We start from the raw sequence: 25324 nt of genomic DNA, 5'->3' as shown, positions 1-25324 counted from the left end.
TGTCAATAATATTAACACAGTCTACAGCAATGTCAACATACAAACAGGCTACTCACACCTTCAGACGCAGATCGTGAAGTTCACTGGAATAGACTTTACAGTGTCGAAATGTCGAAACGAGAAGAAAACGTAAGTTACTTCGTTTTAATATTTCATGTAACCAACGGGTGGGTAGAAGTGGTCGTATCTGGATCTTGCATATTGGTTCAATATAGCATCCTCGACTTTCAAGGGAATCTCCTTTCGCAGCCCCTCAGGTTGAGTGATAAGATGGGGAAGTCGGTAACCCGTTAAATTCTGACCACAGATCAAGCACGAAAATAGGAATAAGGTGTACTGAACTGGGAAAAAAGAAGCAAAATAGAAACTGAACGATTCAAGCTCATGATGTACATCATCAGGCGAACTGGAAAAACCACGGCGCCGTGATGCCGTGGTTATATTGTCACAGTGGTAGAATGCAAAGCGGGAGATCCGTGTTCAAACCTCTATGGTGCCCCATTGTTATATTTTTTACAAAATTACGAACTGTCTGTCCGGTCATTGATATGTCTGATTGCTGTGTTCAAATTCATGTCAATCTCGTAGTGTAATATCTGTTTGCATGAAAGAGGTGTAAGGATCGGACCTAAAATGAATACTGATTCAGAAATCTTGTGTGTTTTCTCCGGTACTCGAGACTGGGATCCCGTGATTACAAGACGAAGAGGCTCCAGACGTACGTACCTCCTATTTGCTCTACACAAATACCACTTGTTATGACTCTTGTGTTCCGTTTTGGTAGTCTGGCTCTTGAATTCTTTTCTTGTACTATAATTCACATCCGTTTATGAGTTATTTTCATTCCTATGAAACATCTGTGCGGCATCCTGCCTGCTCTCACTATTCATTACATTTACTTGCAACGGTAATATATTGGTACCTCATGGCTCATATTTCGTAGTCAATTTATGCACTCCTGGAAATAGAAAAAAGAACACATTGACACCGGTGTGTCAGACCCACCATACTTGCTCCGGACACTGCGAGAGGGCTGTACAAGTAATGATCCCACGCACGGCACAGCGGACACACCAGGAACCGCGGTGTTGGCCGTCGAATGGCGCTAGCTGCGCAGCATTTGTGCACCGCCGCCGTCAGTGTCAGCCAGTTTGCCGTGGCATACGGAGCTCCATCGCAGTCTTTAACACTGGTAGCATGCCGCGACAGCGTGGACGTGAACCGTATGTGCAGTTGACGGACTTTGAGCGAGGGTGTATAGTGGGCATGCGGGAGGCCGGGTGGACGTACCGCCGAATTGCTCAACACGTGGGGCGTGAGGTCTCCACAGTACATCGATGTTGTCGCCAGTGGTCGGCGGAAGGTGCACGTGCCCGTCGACCTGGGACCGGACCGCAGCGACGCACGGATGAACGCCAAGACCGTAGGATCCTACGCAGTGCCGTAGGGGACCGCACCGCCACTTCCCAGCAAATTAGGGACACTGTTGCTCCTGGGGTACCGGCGAGGACCATTCGCAACCGTCTCCATGAAGCTGCGCTACGGTCCCGCACACCGTCTTCCGCTCACGCCCCAACATCGTGCAGCTCGCCTCCAGTGGTGTCGCGACAGGCGTGAATGGAGGGACGAATGGAGACGTGTCGTCTTCAGCGATGAGAGTCGCTTCTGCCTTGGTGCCAATGATGGTCGTATACGTGTTTGGCGCCGTGCAGGTGAGCGCCACAATCAGGACTGCATACGACCGAGGCACTCAGGGCCAACACCCGGCATCATGGTGTGGGGAGCGATCTCCTACACTGGCCGTACACCTCTGGTGATCGTCGAGGGGACACTGAATAGTGCACGGTACATCCAAACCGTCATCGAACCCCTCGTTCTACCATTCCTAGACCGGCAAGGGAACTTGCTGTTCCAACAGGACAATGCACGTCCGCATGTATCCCGTGCCACCCAACGTGCTCTAGAAGGTGTAAGTCAACTACCCTGGCCAGCAAGATCTCCGGATCTGTCCCCCATTGAGCATGTTTGTGACTGGATGAAGTGTCGTCTCACGCGGTCTGCACGTCCAGCACGAACGCTGGTCCAACTGAGGCGCCAGGTGGAAATGGCATGGCAAGCCGTTCCACAGGACTACATCCAGCATCTCTACGATCGTCTCCATGGGAGAATAGCAGCCTGCATTGCTGCGAAAGGTGGATATTCACTGTACTAGTGCCGACACTGTGCATGCTCTGTTGCCTGTGTCTACGTGCCTGTGGTTCTGTCAGTGTGATCATGTGATGTATCTGACCCCAGGAATGTGTCAATAAAGTTTCCCCTTCCTGGGACAATGAATTCACGGTGTTCTTATTTCAATTTCCAGGAGTGTATTTTCAATATGACTTGATATGTGTTCGTGCGTTTGCATCATTCGATAGAAATGTTTTATTTTCATACAATGATTGTTTTGCGTGTTTTTTGTAATAATGTCCTTTAACGGCATATAATATTTGGGATTTCCTCATAAACGTGACTGTCTTCATTCACCTGAAATGCAAAATTTTCATAGAAAATGGACTTTTCGTCGATGACATTAGGAGTTTAACGATCTTCACTTGATTTTGATACGAATGCTCTCGTTGCGAATGTTCTCTTTTTTCCATAGATTACGCCGAATAGTTACAGTTTTGATGTGCTTTTAACATAAAAGCTTTTTTTCTTTCAATATTCTCTTTACATCGAGGTTTTGGTAGCAACAAAGTTAATTTAGTTTTGTCATTACTTCACTCGTGTTAACTTTTTTTCAGCGTTTCAGATTGTGGCAGTATTCTTTGTTCATCTGGCTTGGTGCTCCGACAATTTGGCCCTTTTACTGTTCATGGGTTTGGATGTTCCTTGCTTGGCCCGAGATAACTTTATTTAGTGGCCTACCTATTCTAGTGTGATGCCATGGAAATCTGGGTTGAAAACTGCGGGATAGGGCTACAATTTCATGAAACATTTCGTACCATTAAGACATAAAATTTTCGCATTTGATCAACAGTTTTGAACAACTATTGTTTCAACTTCACAGTTCGTAAAATGTTTACATTGCATTTAACTCTGTAAAAAAATCAATTTACTTTATATCATGGAAACGAATTCCAATAGTGGTTAACATACATTGATACACTATACATGAAAAATATTTTGTTCGTTTAGTACTTTCAATAATTTTTAAGTTCCGATTAAACAGATTGTTTGATTCAGCGTAAATAATTTTGAAATTCATCGTGTACATTTTTCCTTAAGTGTGTTGTATATACGAAATGTATGCGCAGAGTACAAATAAAGTATGCTACTACGTATTCATCTTGGTTGATTGACAGTACAGTATGTTTTTCTACCTTTCTTTAGTAGCGAATGACAGGGGCGACAGATGGAGCATGCAGTGTCGGCTAATGGCAGCAGTTGTCGTGAAGAGATGGGTGCGTTGTAGCTGAAGATACGGAGTCGCCCTCCCGGGTCATGTGGCGAGGGGTATAAAAGAGTCAAGCAAACACGGAACCACTACATAATTATAACTTAATGTTCCTCTGGCAAAAAATCAGCTCATTCACGAAGGGCTGCAGAGGTACTCCTATAGACTAACTAGAATAACCAGATTTTAGTCGGCGATCAGATGTTTTAGGATTAGTAGGCCCTTAGAATTGTTAATTACATTCTTCCTATCACATTCCTTGATTTAAAGAATCATATGCATACACTTTGCTTTACAGTTTTTAGCACTGCATCGTTACGACACTTTAAAAGCATCAGTATGAAGTGTGGTGTTACCTTCACTGCTTCGAGTCGGATTCCACGATCGACTTATTCGCTGCCAGTTGCCAACAATGCAGTCTATGAATAACTCAATTGGTCATTTTCACTCAGTTTGTGAAGCAAGTCTGCAACAACTGCACGCGAACGAATGAAGTAATGAGTTCCGAGCGAGATCGACAGTTCTTCTTTTAAATGGGCTTCCCTCACCCACACAACCCTATTCTTGTAGTATTTGTTCACTACAGTTCTACATCGCAGTGTATGGTATGTCTATAGCACTACGTTCTGCGCGCCGTCTGCTGAAGTAAATTCTTTTGTAGCAATTTATCAATTCATATGCGTACAGTTTCTTGTATTTTACCCAATGTTTTGTCCATATAATCGTGAAGCATATAGCAGTCCTGCTGATTCATATCGCTTTTTAACTACAAATGTTTCTTTAGGCTACCAGCCTAATTTATCAGCTATTACGGCTTAAACTACTTTGAAAACAATCAATAATTTAATCGAGAAAAGGTATTAATTTCAAACTAATAAAAAGGCAACTTTCTCCTCCGAGTATCACTCGTGCTCCTTTGTACGTCTACATTTGTGCCCTTACCTAAAACTTGTTAATTTATTTAACAGTTTTTAGACACTTATAAACAGCAAAGGTTGTAAGTCCCTACTTACATCGCTTCAGATATAGCCTCTTATATCTTCATAGTACAAGCAACCAATAAATAGGCTTAGGCCTAAAAGTGTTCCTCTAAGACCACCACTTCCTGACCGTCAAGTATAAATATTCACATACCAGAGAGGCCAATTTTAGCCTGCCTGTCTCGAAGGAAATCCCAATAAGATAGTTCACCATTAATGAGTTACTAGTAGGAATGTGCCAATTGTTGCTCCATTTCCTAACAGGCGAACCTGCCATCAAATACTCTGTGGTATGGTGCCAGAAGTTCTCTTTACACGACAGTTAGTAATAGGCTAGGTGGGAACATAAACTTTCTCACGTAATCTGCGATACATTTGCATGGAAATCACGCTCGAACAGCCTCTGTATCTAAAATAATCCTCTTAGGGATATTCTCTACATGGGCCTTAAATGCCACTTAGTAAACAGTATCCCGTGTGCCTTTACACAGTCAATTGTTAAGAGTAGAGCTCTTCCTTTATGTTCATGCCCTTGTCTTACCGTGGTCTCGCGGTTCTAGGCGCGCAGTCCGGAACCGTGCGACTGCTACGGTCGCAGGTTCGAATCCTGCCTCGGGCATGGATGTGTGTGATGTCCTTAGGTTAGTTAGGTTTAAGTAGTTCTAAGTTCTAGGGGACTAATGACCACAGCAGTTGAGTCCCATAGTGCTCAGAGCCATTTTTTGAACCTTGTCTTACCGGATTAAGTTGTATACCTTCTGTTCTGCTCCTACCCCATTCTACGAACGCTGTGTCAGGACTTAACATGGTTGGATTCAGTTTTGTGATAGATGGGTCGAGAATTGCGTTATATCAGCTGACCCCATCCTTTCAACGTCAAATCTCTCTCAGTTTCGTAGTCTATTCTGATTTCTTGGTATAGCCACAGTCTATTGTTATTTTTAAAAGTAGAGTACACAGGATGAAACCTGTTGTTGTGCTGTTTTCTTTCCCCTAAATAGCTGATTATTATTATTATTATTATTATTATTCTTATTATTATTATTATTATTATTGCTACTGCTTCCTATCCATATTTCCAGTTTTGTTGAGACATACAACTACCAATCCATTCGGTCATGAATTCACTTTTGCATGACCTAATTATTCACTGCCAAATCAGAATATTAAACCTGGATGCGATTCTGCAACTGTATAAATTTGCAGAGGTTGAAAAATCAGCCAACCAGTTGCAAATCAGCTGCATCTGGTTGGCTGATGTTTTTCAATCTCCATTGACATTGATTTTATTGTTCTTAGGCAGCTTTCCGTTCTGTGAAAATATCTTGGCATCTTCATTCATCAAGTCTATGGACTCTTAACACTGAAAGAAATTCTTAAATATTAGTCTTTGACACATCGGCTAGTTTCTCCCTTATTGGAATAGGTAATTCAGCTTTTAATATGCGAGTGACATATGAGATACTGGATTGCCTCAATACCTGGTCTTATCTAAATATTTTTCGAAATATTTCCTAAAATTTCCGTGTTATAAGCGGAAAGTTTCGGTATTAAATACTTTCCTCTACAGTCTCTCTTGTATGCCTGAGAACCAACACTTCGCAAAAAAATCTTTCTCAAATAACTATATCTTTGACAGTTCTCAGTTGTTTCTGTTACCCATAGAGACGAGTCCCCCTGTATATAACCCAACATGAAAGCGATCTTTTGTGTCTCAGATCATAATTTCATTATGGCTCCATGTAAAGCTTTTATAAAGACAATGTCGTACATACATATTTTGTGAGATGTGAAAACCTGAAATTACCGATGTCAGATGAGATTCTCTTCCATCATTATATTCGTTGGGTAAGCTATAGCCTATCATCAGAATATTAAAATAAATTTCAAAATGCCTTGGACATGATATCTGTACCGTGAAAAAAGTGTCTACTGAATCTAAATTATCAAAAGTGTGAAGTACACATATGAGGACTAAAAAGAATCCGCTAAATTCCAGTTACATGACAAATCACACAAACATAAAGGCTGTAATTGAGGATTACACTTATGAATAACTTAAATTGGAACGTCCATATAGATAATGTTGTGGTAAAATTATATCAAAGACTTGTCAACCCTGTTCTGGAGTATTGCTGTGTGGTGTGATATCGGTATCAGATAGGACTGACGGAGAACGTCGAAAAAGTTAAAAGAAGGGAAGCTCGTTTTGTCGCGAAATAGTGGAGAGAGTGCCACGAATATGATACACGAATCGGGGTGGCAGTCATTAAAACAAAGGCGTTTTTCGCTGCAGCAGAACCTTCTCATTAAATTTCAATCACCAACTTTCTCTTCAGAGTTTGAGACTTTTTTCTGCCCACCTACATAGGGAGAAACTATCATCATAATAAAATAAGAGAAGTCAGAGCTAGTTTTTCCCACACGCTGTTCGAGACTGGAAAGGTGGAGAAATAGTTAAAGAATGGTCGATAAACCCTCCGCCAGTCACTTAATTGTGAATTGCAAAGTAATTGTGTAGGTGTAGATGTATAGCTCAGGTATCACGAATCATCCTATGTGGCACAAAAACTGTCACTTCTGGTTAACACGAAGGCTCTGGTTTGACATTACATCCAGCATAAAGATTTCCCCTACACATTTATTATCTTTTCTTAATTCCTTAGTCACAGCTAGTTTTTTTCGCAGTTCTTTGAGTTGATCGGCCACAGTCGTACACCTTAGAGATACATTATGAATTAATTTCTCGGTAGTTTCTCTGCATTACTTGTCCAAAGTGAGTCAGGTGCGTTACTTCCACATTCTGGCTTGTTAGAAAGATTGTTCTTTCCTAGTAGTGCTCGAGATAAATTCCTCGTTAACTAACTGCTTACTGAACTTCACTGGGTCATTTCAAACTTTATCCTGTTCAGCAGCTGAGTCATCCAATGATTGCTACCAAACGGTTTATGACAATTCTGTTTGAGTTTCAGTTAACTGACACATATTTTCAGACAAGTCCTGTAGCTGCTTAGGCATAACCTTCAGATAATTCACGTGATAATGCATTCTGCTTCACAGACAATGCCGAAACTACGGACTGAATCTCCTCTTGTTTAATTGCTAAAGCTTCTTGATTATTAGATAATTCAGTAAATGCAGTTGTTGTAGCATCCACCTTATGGGACAGTCCTTACAAGCAACTGCCATAGCATCCTGCTTACCACACAATTCAGAAAATGCGGTGTCCGTCACATCATTATCTTTCGATAAATCAGAGAATTCAGTTGCTACAGTATCCTGTGTAGTAGCAGCCATGGTCTCTTGTTTAGCAGACACAGCAAACTGTTCAGTAGTAAAGTCATTTAGCCTATCTAAAACGACATATAGTTTTCTAAATATCATTTCTAATGGATTCATAGACGTTACTTTTCGTTGTTCGGAACTTTCCTACACAGTATCTGATTCTTCCCTATCGTTTGCTCTTGCCTCCACCTTTGCCAATTGACCTTCCGTTCACACCGTTCGACAAAATTTTAAAAAGTATCCAAGTCAGTGAATATCATCTCTGTCACACTTATAATAAACACTTAATAAACATGCCACAAATGCAAATGATTTTCTAGTGGCGTTACCTTGCGTTAACAACACAAACACCATCAATACTATCAGAAATTACCACAAACTGCGCTGCAAAATTGTGAGGTAATTCTCGTTACTAGATACATGCAAGCTATTCTGAAAAATTGTAAATTGTACTTGCTTGATGATTCTGGTCCGATGTCGCTGTTCCTCCATGCTCGTCTGGATATCGATTTCTTTTCCGTTTATTTGCTTTTCGTCGGGGTTTATTTTCTGTTCAACTGCATGAAAAACAAAGAAAGATGTCGTTAGCTACAGGAAATTGACAATGCTAGTTTTAAAAGTCCTGGAACAATCATCAGATTATAGTAGGCCTTCGTTATTGTCTTTGTTTTTCCGAACCAACAAAGTGTAATGGCTAAATTGATGCTCTCTATCTGGTATAGTTAGTAACTGATATGTATGGATTTACAAATAATGACCAAATAAACAAGGCATCAGACTCATTACTGAAGTTTGCAAGCTCTATATTAACTTCTGTCAAAAACTCTAAAACAGAAGATTTACTGAAAATACAAACTAGCGCACCAGTTAAGACTTCAACGCAAAAATTTACTGTAATTTACTTCACTCTTTTAGTCTGAAAGATTCGGTAATTTCCAAGTATGATTGCCTATCAAAGTCGCGGGGTCCAAACGATACATATCGAACTTGCGATCGTAAATTGTTCATGCGATTCTGGTGGCTGGCGTTGTGAGCAATTATTTGTGAGTGTCATTTTTATCTGTTTTTCGTCATTCCTTTAGTTGCTCTAAATTACATGTTGTTGTTGCTGTTGTGGTCTTCAGTCCTGAGACTGGTTTGACTCAGCTCTCCACGCTACTCTATCCGGTGCAAGCTTCTTCATCTCCCAGTACGTACTAGAGCCTACATCCCTCTGAATCTGCTTACTGTATTCATCTCTTGGTCTCCCTCTACGATTTTTACCCTCCACGCTGCCCCCCAATACTAAATTAGTGATCCCTTGATGCCTTAGAACATGTTCTACCAACCAATCCCTTCTTCTAGTCAAGTTGTGCCACAAGCTCCTCATCTCCACAGTCCTATTCAGTACCTCCTCATTAGTTATGTGATATACCCATCTAATCATCAGCATTCTTCTGTAGCACCACATTTCGAAAGCTTCTATTCTCTTCTTGTCCAAACTAGTTACCGCCCATGTTTCACTTTCATACACGGCTACACTCCATACATATACTTTCAGAAACGGCTTCCCGACACTTATAAACAGTAAAGCTGCATGCCCTCGGGACAAAATTACGGCTGTAGTTTCCCCTTGCTCTCAGCCGTTCGCAGTACCAGCACAGCAAGGCCGTTTTGGTTAGTGTTACAAGGCCAAATCAGTCAATCATCCAGACTGTTGCCCCTGCAACTACTGAAAAGGCTGCTGCCCCTCTTCAGGAACCATACTTTTGTCTGGCCTCTCAACAGATACCCCTCCGTTGTGGTTGCACCTACGGTACGGCTATCTGTATCGCTGAGGCACGAAAGCCTCCCCACCAACGGCAAGGTCTATGGTTCATGGGGGGCTACATTACATATCTCTGCGAATTATTTGTGAGTTGCTAGGGAATCTCAGATGATTTATGTCGTTAGTGAGTGGGATGTCAGGTGTTCTTAACGTTTCTTGGGCGGATTCTCTCACATGGAAAAATCTAATTCCATTTTTATCCACCGTAGAAATTTGTTCGACTTTTTGTGGCAAATACGGAGTACCACCGGATGAGGAAGGAAGGAACTATGTACACTGTGGTGGTGCGAAGTGTGGGAAACTTCGTAAGAACAGTTTCGATGCTCAAATACCGTTTACAATTTCATTGCGGACACTGCCGAAGACGAATGAGTATCAGGAAGAATACATGGTTCGACTCTTCCAAATTATCCATCCAGACCACCGTAATGGACAAGACCGACGACGAGTAAGGTAAGTCGTCTCCCTTGCAATTACAAGTATTTTTGTAACAGTGTTCTTTTGTCGTTGCTGTAGCGACCACCCTAAACTTACTCATAACGCCCGCCAACAGGGTCGCATGATCGATTTACGATCGCACGTTCGAAATGTATTGTTTGGACCCCGCAACTTCGATAGGGAATCATTCTTGGAGATTACCGATTATTCAATCCTGAAGGCACTCCATTTACGATAAATGATTGATACTTGCAATGACATTAAATTAAATTTGATTTCTTTCTAAATGATATACTAGAGGTGTACAGAAAACAAATTATTTCTGGGGATCACCACGACATACTTTCAGTCACAAATCGTAACTTACATTAGACATCAGAGTTGATTACACGATGTCGAAATGCCGAAAAGAGGAGAAGGCAACATAACTTACTTGTTTTCAATATTTCGTACAATCTGCGAGTGGGCAGAGGTATTGGCACGGAATATTGCACATCTGCTCGATATAGCTTCCTTGACTTAGCAGTTCACAACATAGTCGAATCGCTGGCACGCACAGTACTTGATATTTTATTACTTTTCAGTTATTCATGTACGTTTTATTACAATGTTAAGCATCGCCTGGCGCAAAAGTAGTTTTGTGTACTACGAACTCCTTCCAGAGATGTGGGGCATCGACATTTGTTCTGAGCGAGTGAGACACTTTGGTGTCGCAGTGTAAGGAAAGACGACGAGGAAGACTGCATCAGCTGTTGCTACCGCACGATAACACCCGCCACGAATCTGCTATTATCCTGACCTTCCACACTTAAAAGTTTACATGTTACATTCCTAACGGACAAAAATGAAGAAAATGGGTATCAAACGAGGCTTGACAATATCTTCAACTCGAAATTAATAGGATTCTACCGGACTGAGGTCAATAAAAATCCGAGCACAGTCAGACTGATTTAGGTAGTGCGGGAGATTATATTTCTGATGATTAATTTCTCTTTTCTGTTTATCTGTTCTGTTCAACAAACCAAGGAAAAAACATAATAAGCTATGCAGTGTACTAATACAAATTAATTACAACTAATCATAACCTTACCACAAGTGTTTTAGAACGATAGAAAGTAACCGTGAAATGAGCGTGCACACATCGTCTCGAATTAGTGAGAGATTACGCACTTTTGGTCTTTAAACGGTCTCTGTGTGTGCAATCCACAGTCCTGCTGAATCAGCAGTACAGGAATACCACTAAAGTATGGAAATGGTGCTGTGGGGTTAGACACATAAAGAAATCAACGTATTATTCAGTGTCTGAGTTAAGGGAATACAACTATGTATTCACCTGAAACTAAAATTTATTCGGCAGAAGCAAAACAAACCCTCATTAACAAGTGTGCGATTCTGCAAGGTTTCCATCTTAGGAGTACGGGGCACTGAATCAACGTAGTGAGGAAATAGTTTGGTGCTGAAGTGTTCTTAATATTTCCTTATGCACTGTTGATCTGCCTGCTTGTAGGTCTGTTACGAAAGAGGTAAAAATTTTGCGTCCAGCTAGACCGGAACCGACAGCTAACGCGGGTGTTTCTGCAATTGATGCCATTACTTCTACTATTGTCTTGCAGTGGTAAGTAACTGAAGTAGATATAGCTGTGGAGGAGCGAACAAGTTGTCACCACGATTAATTGAATAGTTCTGTGTATTACATTACTGACTTATAGCGACACCTTCAAGTCCAGTGCAGAGCAGGCAAGCGGCGCGATATTAGTACTTTCAATCACCGCAATATTGTGACGCTTGGGATATTCCATCTCCAAAGGGTAAAGGCCAAGCGCTTTTCGTGTGCCAGCGTGTCATGAGTGTATACTTGGTACCGCGATTCTAGGAAAACTCGTTGTCGGAGTCACGTGCCGTTGGAAACGACGTGTCTGTAATAAGGGTCGCCGTCAAATAACGCAGATTGTACGAGTACAGCGAACAGATCTGCGTTTATCAAGTACAATCGCCGACTCGGTACTGGACGACAACCGCAAGCAAGCAATCCTCGACAACCACCTCCTAGCTGTAGGGCATAGAAGTGACTGCATCACTCTTACACGTGTAGACGCAGAAACACCGCCTTAGTACTCTCTGTGCATATGCATACATAGGAACATATGTGTAGTGAGTATTGTGTTGCACATATCATCATCAACCCACGGTTCTCACCTGACTTTGGTATAAAGCAATTTGTTCACATTTGAGCTAGAACCGAAGCTTTAATAACACCCATACTTAACCTTGCTGACACATTTATTTATTGGTAACAGAACTTGTAAGTAGGCTGTTTAGGTTTTTTTATTGGTAACGCCGCCGCCACGTAGCGCTCTGTATGAAAATCACTGGCTGTGCCATGTGCAGTCTATGGCTGGTTGCCATTGTTGTAATACTCGCCATTGTAGCGTTGGGCAGTTGGCTCTTAGCGGCGCGTAGCGTTGAACAGTTGGAGGTGAGCCGCCAGCAGTGGTGGATGTGGGGAGAGAGATGGCGGAGTTTTGAAATTTGTAAGACTGGATGTCATGAACTGATATATATATTATGACTATTAAGGTAAATACATTGTTTGTCCTCTATTAAAATCTTTCATTTGCTAACTGTGCCTATCAGTAATTAGTGCCTTCTGTAGTTTGAATCTTTTAATTAGCTGGCAGTAGTGGCGCTCGCTGTATTGCAGTAGTTCGAGTAACCAAGATTTTTGTGAGGTAAGCGATTTGTGAAACATATAGGTTAATGTTAGTCAGGGCCATTCTTTTGTAGGGATGATTGATAGTCATATTGTGTTGCGCTAAAAATATTGTGTGTCAGTTTAAGCACAGTTTTGTATAAGTTTTTCTAAGGGGACGTTTCATATGTCGACCCTTAGCCGAGGATACCTCACTGGAATCTTCTGATTTTTTCCTTGTAGTTTGTGTGATTAGTGTAGATTTTGTTTATTGCTAGTGAGTAATTGTAGAGAGAATCTCCTTTGTAGTTGTAGTCTTTCATTGCTGTACAGTAAAACAGTTGTGGCATGCATGTAGATTTGCACCAAGTATTTTGCAGCTGCGCTTGCAATTAACTAGATATTATTTTCAGTGCTACGTTAATGTGTTCTCTTATTTTTTCTTTTCAAATTGTGTTTTTCTGTTATCGTGTGAAATATTGTGACAATAATGGCGTGTGAAAAACGTAATACTAGGCTAGAAAGTAAACTGAGAAATGACAGTGAAGACGAAAGCAGTGTGTTAGCGCCACCATGTAATGAATTAACTAATGTTCAAAGTAGTAATTTGGTAATTGTGCATAGGGAAATGGAGCGGGCTGCAAATAATGGTGTAGGTAGTGAAACAAGTAGTGAACAGGGAAACATTATCGATCGATCGGTCGGCAACAGTTCGCCTCAGGATTCAGAAATGACAGGACACAATCTTGCAAATACTGCAGATTCAGGTTTTGCGACCTCACCGTTTTCTCAAATAAGTCAAGACACATTTTCTGTTTCTCAGACTGCGAATATGTTTCAGACACCAGTGCATTGTTATTACAATTAATGCAACAAATGTGACAAAAGCTTCAAAAGTTAGACACAATGGAACAAAATCTTCAAAAGTTAGACTCAGCGCTTGAACAAAATCAGAAACAAATGGGACAAAATCTTCAAAAGTTAGACACAATGGAACAAAATCAGAGACAAACACAGCAAAAGCTTCAAAAGTTAGACACCACACTTGAACAAAGACATGAATATTTAACTACTGAGTTACATAACATTGAATCGAAATGTCAAAAAGTCTGTAATGACGAAAAAACATAAATTTGTGAGCATTTCCAACCTATTTTTTCGCGGCATGAAAATACATTACAGAATCACGAATCAGCCATTAAAGAACTGCAAACTGTTGTTCATGAAAATCATGAGACCTTGCAAGCTAAAATTGACTCAGTTGCATCTACCGATTCGGTTACACAACTTGCAAAAACTCAGGAAAACTTAAAGGACACAGTAGATATGATTTCAACACAAATGGACACTCTGAAACTTGGTTCAGAAAAACACACAGAGGAAATAATTTCACTGTCAGATGTTGTTGTTGTTGTCTTCAGTCCTGAGACTGGTTTGATGCAGCTCTCCATGCTACTCTATCCTGTGCAAGCTGCTTCATCTCCCAGTACCTACTGCAACCTACATTCTTCTGAATCTGCTTAGTGTACTCATCTCTCGGTCTCCCTCTACGATTTTTACCCTCCACGCTGCCCTCCAATGCTAAATTTGTGATCCCTTGATGCCTCAAAACATGTCCTACCAACCGATCCCTTCTCTAGTCAAGTTGTGCCATAAACTTCTCTTCTCCCCAATCCTATTCAATACCTCCTCATTAGTTACGTGATCTATCCACCTTATCTTCAGTATTATTCTGTAGCACCACATTTCGAAAGCTTCTATTCTCTTCTTGTCCAAACTAGTTGTCGTCCATGTTTCACTTCCATACATGGCTACACTCCAAACAAATACTTTCAGAAACGACTTCCTGATACATAAATCTATATTCGATGTTAACAAATTTCTCTTCTTCAGAAACGCTTTCCTTGCCATTGCCAGTCTACATTTTATATCCTCTCTACTTCGACCATCATCAGTTATTTTACTTCCTAAATAGCTAAACTCCTTTACTACTTTAAGTGTCTCATTTCGTAATCTAATTCCCTCAGCATCACCCGATTTAATTTGACTACATTCCATTATCCTCGTTTTGCTTTTGTTAATGTTCATCTTATATCCTCCTTTCAAGACACTGCCCATTCCGTTCAACTGCTCTTCCAAGTCCTTTGCCGTCTCTGACAGAATTACAATGTCATCGGCGAACCTCAAAGTTTTTACTTCTTCTCCATGAATTTTAATACCTACTCCAAATTTTTCTTTTGTTTCCTCTACTGATTGCTCAATATACAGATTGAATAACATCGGGGAGAGGCTACAACCCTGTCTCACTCCTTTCCCAACCACTGCTTCCCTTTCATGCCCCTCGACTCTTATTACTGCCATCTGGTTTCTGTACAAATTATAAATAGCCTTTCGCTCCCTGTATTTTACCCCTGCCACCTTTAGAATTTGAAAGAGAGTATTCCAGTCAACATTGTCAAAAGCTTTCTCTAAGTCTACAAATGCTAGAAACGTAGGTTTGCCTTTTCTTAATCTTTCTTCTAAGATAAGTCGTAAGGTCAGTATTGCCTCACGTGTTCCAACATTTCGACGGAATCCAAACTGATCCTCCCCGAGGTCTGCATCTACTAGTTTTTCCATTCGTCTGTAAAGAATTCGCGTTAGTATTTTGCAGCTGTGACTTATTAAACTGATAGTTCGGTAATTTTCACATCTGTCAGCACCTGCTTTCTTTGGGATTGGAATTATTATATTCTTCTTGAAGTCTGAGGGTATTTCGCCTGTCTCATACATCTTGCTCACCAGCTGGTAGAGTTTTGTCATGACTGGCTCTCCCAAGGCCGTCAGTAGTTCTAATGGAATGTTGTCTACTCTGGGGGCCTTGTTTCGACTCAGGTCTTTCAGTGCTCTGTCAAACTCTTCACGCAGTATCGTATCTCCCATTTCGTCTTCATCTACATCCTCTTCTATTTCCATAATATTGTCCTCAAGTACATCGCCCTTGTATAAACCTTCTATATACTCCTTCCACCTTTCTGCCTTCCCTTCTTTGCTTAGAACTGGGCTGCCATCTGAGCTCTTGATATTCATACACGTGGTTCTCTTCTCTCCAAAGGTCTCTTTAATTTTCCTGTAGGCAGTATCTATCTTACCCCTAGTGAGATAAGCTTCTACATCCTTACATTTGTCCTCTAGCCATCCCTGTTTAGCCATTTTGCACTTCCTGTCGATCTCATTTTTGAGACGTTTGTATTCCTTTTTTCCTGCTTCATTTACTGCATTTTTATATTTTCTCCTTTCATCAATTAAATTCAATATTTCTTCTGTTACCCAAGGATTTCTAGCAGCCCTCGTCTTTGTACCTACTTTATCCTCTGCTGCCTTCACTACTACATCCCTCAGAGCTCTCTCTGAAACTCTGTACAACCTCTGGTTCTTTCAGTTTATCCAGGTCCCATCTCCTTAATTTCCCACATTTTTGCAGTTTCTTCAGTTTTAATCTACAGGTCATAACTAATAGATTGTGGTCAGAGTCCACATCTGCCCCTGGAAATGTCTTACAACTTAAAACCTGGTTCCTAAATCTCTGTCTTACCATTATATAATCTATCTGATACCTTTTAGTATCTCCAGGGTTCTTCCACGTATACAACCTTCTTTCATGATTCTGTCAGATAAAGTAGCCGAACTTTCACATCAGTTTACTAACTTATCTACAAAGGTAGATGATGATCTGAATGACACAAAACCTGTAGCCTTCACTGACACTGAAGAGTATGAACTAATTAGAAAATTCAAACAGAATCAAAATCAAATCAACACACAGTACAGAAGAGAAATGCGGGAAGTACAAGATCAGTTGGCTCAAGTAATACAAGAATTACATATTTCAGAGGACACTCGCGCTCCAATACGGGAAGAGGGACATAGAAATACAGAACAACCACAAAAAAATAACACAGGGCACTTCGGAAATTATGAAAGAAATTGGCAAGGCGCATTGACTTTTGAGATGGAACAGCCGAAGCGATGTAACAACCACCGACATGCGACTCGCCGACATGATGATTTTGACTATAAGCTGTTCATTACTACACGTAAATTCAAAACATTTAAGAATTCTGGCAACGACATTCATCCACAAGCGTGGCTCCATCAATTCTCTCATTGTTTTCCTCCCAACTGGTCATTGGAGCACAGGTTAGAATTTATGTGTGGCTACTTGGAGAGTGCACCAGCTGTAAGAATGCGATCGGTCATTCACGATTGTCACAGTGAAGGAGAATTTTATCATGCCTTCCTCTCAGCATATTGGTCTCAAGCTACACAAGACCGAATAAAACATAGCATCACAATGATGAAACATTTCGAACAATCTGAATTTTCCAGTCTTGTGAAATATTTTGAAGACATGTTGCACAAGAATCAGTACCTGTCAAACCCATACACCCCCTCAGAACTCATCCGCATTTGCTTAACTAAATTACCTGAACATTTACGACATATTATTTTGGCAGGACGTTGCAAAGACGACATTGAAGCTTTACAAGAATTAGAAATTGACACAGACAGTCACGGGATGCGAAAACAGGAAAACAATCACTACAGGTCACATCCGTCGCAATTCCGCGATGAAAGAAACAATAACTGGACACGACGAGGCCATTCTCACAACACAAATCGTGACCAAAACAGACACCATCCATATGACAACCACTGGCAAAGTAATAGTTACAGAGAAAGATCGCATTTCCGTTGTAATGAATATCACAGAGACAAACAGAAACAGACAATACGGGAACCAAAATAATTATTATCAAGGGAGATGGAATAACTTCAGACGCAACGGTCCAGCGCGCAGTTGCGATTCAGGGAGAAATTCTCCACCACGTGACCGACCAGAAATTAATTACAGAAATTACCGACATGACGACAGACGATATGATCGCAACGACAGACCTGAATTGCATCAGAACTGGCGGGATTCAAACAGAGCAGGGCCCTCTCGGCAAAGTGAATTGGTAGAAGTTGGGTCTCCTAATCCCAATAACGACGCGCGCCAACAAAGAAACAGACAATAACTCGCACAGCAGGCAGCCGCGTGCGCCGGCTGGCTCAGAGAAAAATAACATAAGGTAACCTTGAGCAAAATTCCAGTGTTCCTTACCAACGTAACCACATGATAATTGCTTTTCAGTTGACAGTCTGCGTAGTAGGAAGAGTAAAGGTTTACACCACATTTTACATGTAAAACCGTTTATTAAGAGATAATCTGCTTTTTAAGTTTGTCTTTGCCATAAAACATTTCACTTCACATTTCTAGTATGCTTTGTCACACTGAGAAACTGTTAACATGCAACAATGTTTTGAAGTTAACTATCCAGTCAAGAACCAAGAGAACTTATTTAAACATAAATTACGTATGCATTGTTATAGTGAACAGAGGACACAGTGTTACTGTGTGTGTACATTCTTGCTTGATAGTTGCACGATTACTAACGACTATAAGGCTTACATACTTAGAACATATACTGCTAATGAGATTTTAATGCAACATTTTGGTTTACTTGAAAAGACATTCCTTATTTCAAGTAGTTTTTGTGACATTAAAGATGACTTAGTATTTGGTTTATTTGACAGCTACACGATTTTATCACGACGCTACTAATGAGTGACAATTTACAATGTTGCTTTTGCACTGTATCTGTTTTATATCTGCACAGTTTTTCTGTATTATTCCGGAAAGTAAAACATGTTTTAGTAGTAACGTTTGTGGTATAACTACAATGAGACAGCCTTTTCTGTAGCACATCAATACGTTACAGTACAGTACTTACTTCATTACGGCAATAAGCGTAATAACTACGATATCTATACGCAAACATTTCACTTTTGTTTATCATGAGGTAAGTACATTGACTTCTGCAGGACTTAGCTTTGGAGGATGATAACTACGACACTTCCACAGAGATTATCTTACAACAAGACGCACAGTTTAGCGCTACAGTAGACGTATTTGAGTGATTAATTTTGTACTTGAAACATTTATTTTTAAAGATATTTGAAGTACAATGATACAAAGGTTTTCCGTGACACATTTCAGTCCATTGCTGTAATCTGTAACATCTGAGAATATAATTACATTAATCCTCAGGGGGGTACACGCCTACTTTGTGTACCATGTGTTTGGCAAGCACAAGGAGCCCTAGGTAATATGGTATTTGCTTATACAACTTTACACATCGGTACCATATTTATCTAACACATAAATTACACAGCTATCTGATCATTTAGCTGAGAGATAAACATTTTTTTTTTACTACATCAGTGTCAGATGTTTACGCAATGACACAGCTGGATAACTTCACACTTATGAAATTGTATTTTGTCTGTACTGTGTGAACCCTTCATATTTTTCGGAACCATTGTGATACTATGAGAGCTTTGAATAATGTATTTGGTATGGGATCATGATTTTTAAAAAGTACGCTTGAGGTAGATGACACTTTTGACATGAGCAGAGAATTTTTTTTTAGGTTTTGAAATTTTTGGAGGAAGCTACGACGATTTTGAGATTAGGCTGAGGTTTTATGATGTTATGATGACGATGTGTATTACGCTGTTGCGGTATGTTTATGATCAATAAGCTGATGCTATATGAGTTATTAGATTATGCTATGCATCTGTTATGATGAAATATTGAAGACGTGTCAACGAATAAGGTAAGGAATAATAAGTAGTGGTTAGGGACTTTGGTTTGTGAAAACGGTTCTTGCAAAACAAGAATCGTACTTTAAGAGTTATGAAATGTATGTAAATGCGTGAATGTATTACAATGCCGACGAAAATTTTTTGGACACTGTTATATTTATAGGATTTTATTTTCTACACATTTGTAACGCAAATTCTCAACCAGTGAAAATATTTTTATATGAGACTGCCACTGTTGCGGAAACTGGTGTCGTAAATATTTCGTTAAGATAGTTAAGTGACCACGTGCACGTAATGCGTCGTGGGCACCCACCTGCGCGACAGCCACCTGGAAACAAGCCATTAGTGTGTGCCTTTTAGAGGCACAAGGAAAAAAAAAGAAGAGTCCATTATCCTCGCTATTGACATTCCTTTGTAGAAAGCATCGCAAAAACGACACGCTCATTACTTGGAAAAGATACTTATTTACATCTATACACCTGATAATGACAAGCGTCTTTCTACGAGAGTTGAGAGAATTTGTACTAATTTATGAAATGCCACATGACTATTGAATGACATTTTTATACTTTGCCTTTCATAGTTGTTTATTTCATTTGATATCTGGTTTCCAGCTGTGTTGCAGCATTGGTTTTATAAAATAAAATTAAATGCTTTTGCTAATGTGAACACTTTCTGTCAAGAGATCTATTAAATAATCATTTTATGATCCACGTTCTTCGAAAAAGGAGCACTTCGAAAGGAAATAACAATAAGAAGGGATTAATAACAGTTACTGCACACTTAATTTTCTTTTCAACAACTTGGTAATTTTTTTTATAGAATTAGCTTTTGTGGTGCACCACTTTAATTATATAGACATTAAGATGTAAATGGACATCTCCCTTATCTGCATTGTTGTCTTTAGTGTACTATTTTTTCTGCTTGAGCTTTGTCATGTTTAGATATAAGTTGTTGCATTTGCTGCTGCTGTTTGCCAGGCATAGTGTTACTAAATTTCGCTTTGTATTACTCTGTTAAGCCAGTTTTACTACTGATTTATTTTTCTTGTTGCTGCTCATTGCTTCATATTAGTTGTAATGTTGTATTTGCTAAGTCCTATATTGCTGCCTTTTTTCTGTCAATTTGCATTTTTTTCTCATTGCTGTTTGTGTTACTTGTTTTGTGCTGCTGCATTGCGTCGTCCCTTAGTTTAGCATTAAGTTAGCTTAAGAGGAGGTAGACTATATAAGAAACTAACTATGATGAATTGGAAGAAAAGCATTGAGAAGCTACAAGAAAATGGCTTGGCCAAAAAAGTAGTGTACAGTGGAGAAAAACTGTTTTTGAAAGAGGATGTGAACAGAATACAGAAAGCATGCTTGGATAGGTTTTTTTTTTTTTTTTTTTTTTTTTTTTTTTTTTTTTTTTTTTTTTTTTTTTGCTGGAGCAAATGTTGAAATAAGAGGGACGATCTATGGAATGAAGTTTTGGGTTGGACTGCAGTACCAAATGTTACCCTGAAAACAAATCCTGTCCTTTCCTTTTGTGTTATCCCACTATGTGTTTGTGTACACTTGTGTATTTATTTTTTTCCTGTCTCTGTGTACTGTTTCATAGAATTTTTTTCCTTCTAATACTAAGCTACATTCACTATGATGAGGAATACTGTTATCCTCAAAAATAATTTGCATTAAAAACGTGTTATTTACTTCGTAAAGATGTTTACACATTATTTATACTGTTTCGTTCTAATGCTCATGTGTGAAGTTGAGGTTTCAAAAGTTATTTTGATCTTTATGTATGTATTTATGTCATAATTTTTGTAACACTGATGTATTTGTTATTTCGATTCTTTTGTAAAGCCTGTATTACTGCAAATGTTATATGTACTATTATGTTCTTTAATGATATATTTTGTCTTTGTTATTGTATTCTCATGTCATAAAATTGTAATTGACACCAGTTCATCAAATTAAGTAACTTGTAAATTACATTTCACTGCACACGTTTCTGTTGGTCATAGTATATGGACAATATGTGAGAAGAAGAACTGATAGTGTTTGCACGTGTGTTAATAATTCAGCAAGGGACTGGATAACAGCATTGCTGGTTCTAAGGACATTTCAAACAAATTCTTTGTGAGTGGACAAATGGTGGTTTATGGACTTGCTATATTGTCCACAACACTCTTCGATGGTGATTGTGCACCTGCACAGTCGCAACAGTTGGCTGCTAACCATCTCTACAAGGACTACAGTGGGTCTACACCTTTGATGACTCACCAATACCATTATTTCTACAAGGATTGCAGTGGGTCTGCACCTCTGGTGGCCCACCAATACCGTTATCTCCACCAGGACTACAATGGGTCTACTCTGTGTTGACCTACCTACCAATATTCTTCAAAACTTCGACTGACTCTGCTGTGGGTTTGCTCTGTTGTGCCCCATTACCTGTCAGCATGTCAAGAGTCAGCACTGTCTTTCTGTTGGAAGGACAACACTAATTCTTCAAGACAGCATGGAAATCCACTACTTCCATGTGCAGTTTCTTTTACTGCTCAGATATTGAGCAAAAACACTGCTATTTAACTGTGATGAACAATCAGGACTGTCTTTATGTACTGTGAGAAAATTTTAGCTTTTGACCAACATTGTATTAATAAGTGTGTGCATTTCATTTCTTTGTTATTGTAATTATGAAATTTTTTTTCAAATCTGTATTGGCCACTGCTCCAAACAATTTGTAAAATTTTTTGTGGGGAGCGTGGGGGCTATATAAGTAGGCTGTTTAGGTTTTTTTATTGGTAACGCCACCGCCACGTAGCGCTCTGTATGAAAATCACTGGCTGTGCCATGTGCAGTCTATGGCTGGTTTGCATTGTTGTAATACTCGACATTGTAGCGTTGGGCAGTTGGCTCTTAGCGGCGCGTAGCGTTGCGCAGTTGGAGGTGAGCCGCCAGCAGTGGTGGATGTGAGAAGAGAGATGGCGGAGTTTTGAAATTTGTAAGACTGGATATCATGAACTGCTATATATATTATGACTATTAAGGTAAATACATTGTTTGTCCTCTATTAAAATCTTTCATTTGCTATCTGTGCCTATCAGTAGTTAGTGCCTTCAGTAGTCTGAATCTTTTATTTAGCTGGCAGTAGTGGCGCTCGCTATATTGCAGTAGTTCGAGTAACGAAGATTTTTGTGAGGTAAGTAATTTGTGAAACATATAGGTTAATGTTAGTCAGGGCCATTCTTTTGTAGGCATGATTGAAAGTCAGATTGCGTTGCGCTAAAAATATTGTGTATCATTTTAAGCACAGTCTTGTATAAGTTTTTCTAAGGGGACGTTTCAAACTGATGAAGTATTGTTACTGCTAAAACTGGAAACTGAAATATGTCAAAGGCGGAAAATTTCATAGGTAAGCACCACATAGATCGAATTATGGTTGCCATATTTTAAGAGATGTGTTATACGCTGAGATATATCGACACTCGGTGTAGTAAAGAATTAATACCTCAGCACTAATTTCTGTCAATTTTTGGACATTCGTTTAAAAGAAAATGTTTTATAAATGTGGTAGTGTGGGAGGGTGCTGCCAGTCAATCTGCTGAATGTGTATACCTTTTATTTGCTTTTTCAGCAAGAGCAACCTGTAGATAAGCTCTGTGTACGACAGTGTAATTTCCTCTGTGTTATAAAGATTTTCAAATCATTATAGCAATTTTAAAATAGTCACAAAATGAAGCTATAATACTAGTCATCATTTTTTTTCTAAGATGTCAGGTCCTACAGTGAAAAAGGTTTTTAAATTACTTATGATGACGTCTGTTGTATGATAAAATACTTAGTTGGCGGTCAATAAATAAATGATAATGTACGAATAACATTTCACTCTCTTTTTCCTTCGTGTCTAACATTTATTTCCTCGTGTGTTATGTATCGGTACATTAAACCCAACATCAACACGGTAAATTCTAAAATGTTGTTGTAGGCTTGCCTGTCATAAAGAGAAAAATGGACAAAGAAAAATCGATAAAATGTAATGGACAGACATAAATCGCTAACACAGTTTCCATATTCTCGGAACACTTTCAGTTTGGCTCTCTAGGCAGTCTTTTCGCAATATCGTTGGAGAATAATTTATTAAAAGAGTTACTCCTCAGTACGAAGAACACTTTAAAACTAGTACTGACCCTCGCCTGTTTTTGTCTGTTACAAAAAATAGCAACATCTGAGCAGACTAGCGAAATGCACTTGACTTTGCCTCTTGAAAGCTTTAAGCCAAATTCGTTCTAGATTCCGGATACAAATTATTTAGATTCCTACGAAACGAAGGTACAAAATCCACTTTACTTTTGAATGGAAACTGTCTTCACTAGCGCTGTAATATCACCAAAAAGAGAGTTCAGGGGCAAACTTCATACCACACTAAAAGTCACTTGACGAAAGAAATATCCGACAATTAGCTGCGGTGGGGCACTGAGCGAACCCTATGGCGACAGAGGAAAATTTTTGTCGGACGTGGAATCGAACCCTAGATTTCCCGTTTTGCGCGAGCGGTCACATTAACCGTCTCGGCTATTCGTGCATGTGCTTCGCCCGAACCAAATCTCTATAATATGCCGCAGACTAAAGAGTACCGCGCCCTGTCCATTAAGACACTTGCTCGCAACCTAAATCTATTACCTCACGGGTTCTGATACTGTTGTGCATCCGCACCGAAATATCGTGAAACCGTCTTGCTGTATACGTGATGTATATGTCTTGTGTGTGTTCTTTCGACAGGTACGTCGTAAATGACGGTGTCTTTGGTTGTACTTGGAAACACGTGGGGTCGTCCGCTGCGGAGCCCCATGCTCGACAATGTGGGCTGAACAATGTGCTCCGGAACACTGGTGACTTTTCCAACATTGTAGTCAGTCGTCAGATCTGCCACAATTTGCCGGCTGTCCCGCTTCACAGAGCGGCAAGCCTCCGACTTCCATGTTCTGTGATGAAGTCTGGACGTCCAGCATCTCGTCGCCTATTTGCAGTTTCACGTACTATGAACCTCTTTCCATACAACAGCAGTACACGAACACCCGTTCGCAAGGTGCTTATTCCCAAGTACCGGACAATAACAATCTGGCCTCTGTGGGAGCAGCTCATGTCAGCGGATTAACTGGCCGTATCGTCACTAGAACGATGCCCTATTCGTCTGGGTTCCTCGTATACTTTCCTTACCGCGTTACTTGTGCTCTGTGTACCACCAGGTGCTATTCAGTATCGCGGTGGACGATGATGATAACGTTTTTGCTCGTTAGCGTCGATATTGCTACTGTTTGTGCGAAGGAAAGGTCACTCGTATTGATAAGCCAGCGTCGTTACACTACGATTATAGGGTACAAATACGTTGAAGACACACGCGATACAGTTTGCCAACAGGACAGTTTTGGAGCAAGTCGAAATATTCTCGTTTGCGGGATGTTTATATGGGATGAAATGGAACGCCTGCGTTGTTCTGCCCAGATAAAGATTCAGGAATCTGCTGTCCCAATATATAAATCCGTTTGTCTGCCTTCAGTACCCCATCCCAAGTGATTTGTATTTTCAGGAACTCATCTACATCTTCATCTACATTTTGCAAGCCACCTTACGGTATATGACAGATACCTGTGGTACCACCATCTGTTTACCACTTCTCTGTTTTCCGCAGCTCGTGGTCTAGTGGCTAGCACTGCTGAATCTGGATCACGGGGTCCCAGGTTCGATACCCCGCCGGGTTAGGATTTTCTCTTCCCAGGGCTGGGCGTTTGTGTAGTCCTCATCATTTCATCCTCATCATCATCATTCGTGACAGTGGCTTGATTGGACTCTGTACAAATTGGGACTTTGTACAGGAGCTGATGACCGCCCCACAAACCAAACATCATCATCAACCCTTCTCTGTTTCATTTGCGGATGATGTGCGGGAATAGCTACTGTTGGCAAAACTCTGTATGAGCTCTAATATCCCTGACTTGTTGGACGAGATCA

This window comes from Schistocerca gregaria, chromosome 2, assembly GCF_023897955.1.
Source record: "Schistocerca gregaria isolate iqSchGreg1 chromosome 2, iqSchGreg1.2, whole genome shotgun sequence".
Classification (NCBI taxonomy): Eukaryota; Metazoa; Arthropoda; class Insecta; order Orthoptera; family Acrididae; genus Schistocerca; species Schistocerca gregaria.
Note: the sequence above shows the minus strand (reverse complement) of the source record.